This window comes from Rhipicephalus sanguineus, chromosome 10 (assembly GCF_013339695.2).
Source record: "Rhipicephalus sanguineus isolate Rsan-2018 chromosome 10, BIME_Rsan_1.4, whole genome shotgun sequence".
NCBI classification, from domain to species: domain Eukaryota; kingdom Metazoa; phylum Arthropoda; class Arachnida; order Ixodida; family Ixodidae; genus Rhipicephalus; species Rhipicephalus sanguineus.
Window position 1 is genome coordinate 22,289,236 of NC_051185.1, and position 5,325 is coordinate 22,294,560.

The following is a 5,325-nucleotide window of genomic DNA, read 5'->3' on the forward strand; positions in this document are numbered from 1 at the left end:
TCACGGCAGCGGTAACCTGGCAAAGTGTTCGAATTACCTGAACTTGCATTAACGTATTTTTTAGGACAGAAACATTTGTGAGATGCCGGCGGATTTCTGTATTGGACTTGCTAGTGAGCAACCTGGCAAAGTGTTCTCATTATTTCAGCTTGCATGAACAAATTCTTTAGGACAGTACTATTTGTGAGGTACCTGCTGATTGCCATATTGGACTTGATAGTGAAGGCAGCCAGGAATAAACATACAGTAATAAACTGCTGTGGCGAACTAGCTTCGTAATAGGAGCTCTTAAAAACTACGGGTGTCGTGAGGGATGCAGTTCGAAAGAAAGCGGTAATGGAATATTAGCTAGTAAAGAAAAAAAATCCCTGCGGCCCAAAGCCACCCCAGAAACCCACGCACCATCTAAAACGACAATATGCTAAACTTTCTTGTGATTTTACTATGTCCTGAATCACTAGCCAGTATAAAAGAGTGGGTTGATTTGGGGTTTGTATATTGCTTAAATCGGTGTACAGTATATTGACTGCAAAAAGGCACTCCTTATAACAGTGACCTACTAGCAGGAACTGCTTGAACAAATGAAACTGAAGTATTGCAATAAAAACAACAAGCTGACAGCATAAGTACATGGCTAAACAGGAACCAACGTTACTTTCATTGCCATCGGAAACCTATATGTCGTAAAGTCAATACAAAAACTGAAATATTTTTTCAAGATTTTAGCCGATATTTAAGCGATCCTTGCCGCATGCGAATTCATCGCACGTACTTAAAATAAGCGTTAAATATGTTTACAAAAATCGCAGTCTTCTTTGTGTTATACCGTAAGCGATTATCTATCGGACGATTCATTTTTTCATCAGCTCAGTTACGATATTTGATGCAATCAGACATGCAAAAAATGCTGCAACATTTCATGCTCACGAGATACATCCAGAACCTTGATAACAAGTTTCAGCTGATACTGAAGCACAGTGTCGATGGTAATGCGAGCGTAATTGCTATCGGAATATACAACTTTTGTTACTTTAGTGAGGCATAATCTCCCTTCATTGATTGGTGCCAAGTCTCAAGTTTTATTTCGGCTTTTCCGTATTTTGCGCCTCACACTGGCCATATTCCGGCCTAACAGTCCAGTGATAACCTAAAAGTATGCAACAGCTGCACCGAGAAAGATATCAGCCAATGACTCTGAAAGCCTGAGGCATTGGATCTGGACTGCAAAGCCTCGCTAGCCGACCTGATTCGATCTCTTTGAGCTCAGCTTCCGAAAGGCTGCCTGCAATTCCTCCACACTCTATCTCTCTCTCTCTCTCTCTCTCTCTCCTCCTCTCCCACTTTTGATCTACTTGCTACAAATTAACGAAAGAAAACAATAAAGATTTTTTTCTCAACGTCGCAAGTGCCGTTGAGAGAACCTGTCTGTATACATAACGAGACCGTATCGCCCGCGCTCATTCTCTCAACATATCTGCCTCTCCGGTAGTGTCGGTGTACATAGCCGTGCATGAAGAATCCGCATGATGTTACACAAGGAAGACGCCGCGCCATCACACGTTGAGTTACGCTTCTCTCTCGTCTTCACACGAAGAGACACCGCGTACCTAGTTGTTTTTCTTGCGGAGCTGGTAACAAAACGTGCGCTTGTGTAGGCCATTTGTATCGTGGGTATACCTTTCGTATTTCTTTCCCTTGGTTCCCTCTTCCTCCTTCTTCGCAGCCCTTCTCTCCTTCCTTGATAGGTTCTCTGAGTATTGGAACCAGCCAAAGGAACGAAGCACAGAGAAGTGGCGCACACAACGACTGGACTGACAACTGTGTTAGTCACAGTTAGTTGCAGTCAAAACTGTGTTAGTCAGCAGTGAATAACTGTGTTAGTGACAATTAACACAGTTGTTAGTCACAGTTAGTCACAGTCACAACTGTGTGGGTCACTGGGCTAGCAACTGTGTTATTTGTGACAAACAACTGGGTTAGTCACAATTGGCTAATAGAGTTGTCAGTCCAGTGACAAACACCGTTGTGACTAACACAGTTGTTAGACCATTGACTAACACAGTTGTGACTGTGACTAACGCAGTTGTTAGTCCAGGCATTGCCCGTGCCACTGTGTTAGTCACACCTGACTAAGACACTTGTTACTCCAGTGAGTAACACAGTTGTGACTGTGACTAACACAGTTGCTAGGCCAGACGTTGGGTGCGCCACTTCTCTGCTCAGTCCTTCGTTCATTTGGCCCATTCCAATCCTCAAGAATATGTACCAACTGAACCAGATCACAACTCTTCTGCAATGTGTTCCTCGGAATCACGAGTGCGTTGCGAAAACTTCGCGGGTAAAAGCACTCTTGAATGTGTTTGTCACTTCCTTGTCTCACTTCCGGCTGTGTTACACGATGTGTTCACTTTTACTTCCGGTCTAACTTCTCCGGCTGCTTAACCGAGCGTGTGTTGCCTTTGATTTTAAGCTTTCGCCTTTCTCTCGCGATCCTTACACTTCTTTTATTTCTCTGTACATTCGGCAAAACGAAAATTGACCATGTCCCTTCCCGATTGTTTAGCAGTGTTTTTTCAAAGTATACATGTGTGTAACAGGTATTCTCGAATGTTTAAGCGCCTACTATGACTCCAGCTGTTGAGTAAAAAGGTTTTGAAAAACAGCACGTCGTCCACGTCTCGCCTGGTTCCTGCAATTTGTAGACAATTTTACGGATGGGTTTTTGCGACGCCATGTTGGGCTGTGAACTTTACCGTTTTGTATCTTTAACTACTAAACGAACAATGCCAAGATGCATCCGCATGAAAACTGTTGGGTTGGTGCATTCGACGCTTCGTGGCCTTGCAAAAGTTCGCGTCGTGACATACAAAAATACGAAAATGTTTAACAGCCCAAGATGGCGGCTCCCATGTGTAAAATCACCTACAGTCATCGTGTTGCGAGGCCTCGGTGCACCGACTACCGTACTGGTGACGGCCATCGCAAAGCACGTGAACGCTCACTCTCCCGCAGGTAAGGTCATGGCTACATACTTACGCCAGTGTATGCCTGCATTGGATTATGGAAATAAAACAGACAGGTTCTCACGCAACACAGCCCACTGGTTTGAAAGCTATGTCCATTCCGACGACTAACGTCCATGATGAATAATTAAACAAACCTTTGTTGTAGTTACAGTAGTTGATGGTGAGAGCTTAATAGGAGAAAGCGGTGTGACAGCCAGAAGAGAGTCGCTGATTGGACGCAGAACTTGTGCTAAAGTCGCCACCCCGGGGCATGTTAAAGAGTAAACAGAACACCACAGCTGGACTAAAGGGAAAAGCAACGCGCGTCGTGACTCCCCTGTAGCCCGGCCGCGATTTTTCTCGGGGCAAGCGTAAGCGGTGAACGCGGTGTTACAGCCAGGCGAGGCAGGCGCGTGTCGCATGGCTCTTTTAATATGGGTGGAGGCTATGAGCGAGGCCAAGGCTTTTTTTTCGAGGCTTAGACTAAGGTGGCCACCTCGCGGTGTGTTAAGGCGTTGACATATTGCACTTCTCCAATATTGGAAACGCGCCGAATGGGACGGACGCGTAGCAACGACGCGTTGCAGTAGCTAATCGCGGAGGCAACGGTCATGATGTATTACTTCAATTTACCGCTCCCAGATGGCGACACCTCGTCGCCGACCAAGAGCACTGTAAAAGGAAAGTGTGAGATATAAAAGGAGTGTTTGTAAAGCCTCGGAAGTTTGTGACGGTGGCGCAGGGGATAGCGTGCCCCTCAAGTATTGTCGCGGGCGGGTCGTGGGTTTGACTCCCGTTAACAAAAAAACTTTTTTTTCTTCAAGTTTTCCTTTCTCATCTAATCGTGTGCATTTTGTCGACGTCATTTCCCTGACGGAACTACGTCACTGAAGCCTTGGTGGACCCCGGAATAAAACACTTTCGTGTTAAAAAAGACAGACGTATGAAAACGTCAACTGTATAATAAATAATTACATCACTGTGCAGCAAACTGTCCCAGAAATCTAGACAGGACGAAATTGCTGCGTCAAACCCCGCTCTAGAATGTACCTCTAATTTGTGAACAGAACTTTTACAAAACCCCTGCAGATTTTGTGACTGAACTGCCCATAGCCGTGGACCAGTGTATAGGGCATCCGTTTCGTCCAGCAGTAGTTAGTGTGAATCCTGCCGTCGGACTCACCGAAAAGGTAAGGCGACGACCCGCAGCCAGCTTGTCTACGGGGTGTTAACGCTTGCAAGGTTTGCGTTTGGCATAGCTTACAGATTGTTTAAACTTCATGGGTCAATTTTTCTCTTCAGTCTTTCGAAACTGCCGATTATGAGAACTGCTCTTTAAATCTAGTTGGGAGTTCTTCAAGCGTCCGAACACTCTTGCTTGTACGTTGGAATACTGAGTCGTCCTAATCCTCCTGATGAGGAGTCCGCCTGTATGAGGCATGCATTCGGTGTCCTAAATCAAAAATTCATAAGTAATGCAAGCTACCTCTCATATGATAATGGGTGAAGGGCATGTTAAATTTTAAAGTTTCGTATACTGTTCGACAAGGAAACAAAGAAGGAATGCTCCTGTGGTCTGGTGGTTACAGTATCGGGTTTCTGTGCAGGCGACCGTGAGTTCAAATTCATATGTGTAGATACACCCAACATCGAGGCGGCACCGAAAATTACCGTTTTATAAAAAATAGGCCCGAAATCTATTTGACTTAAGTTGGAGCGATCATTCAAAAGACGATAAATACGAGATTTCCAAAAAGCTATAGCCTTAATTTTTTGGCGAAAGATAGACCCACAGTCACTTTTATCACACTTCGACAAAACATTAAAAAATCTAAAAATACGAGATTTCGAAAGCCATACGAGATTTCGAAGGCTTGCTTTATTGGTCGAATGAGCCCACAATCAATTTTACCTCCCCCCTCCTTGGACGAAAGATTGAAAGATCGAGAAATACAAGATTTCAAAGGTTACAGGCTTACCTTTTTGATCAAAAATGTACCCAATCATATTTACCCCACTTCCAAGAAACACTGAAAAATCGAGAAATACGTCATTTCATTCCTAAGGCTATAGGCTTACTTTTTCAGTCAAAGATGGACCCACAATCAATTTTATCACACTTCGACGAAACATTGAAAAATCGAAAAACACGAGATTTCCAAACGCTATAGGCTTACCTTTTTGATAAAAAATGAACACACAATAAATTTGACTAAAATTCGACGCAGCATTGAAAAATAAACAAACAAGATTTCCAAAGGCTATAGGCTTACCTTTTTGATCACAAATTGACACACAATCAATATGACTAAAATTCGAC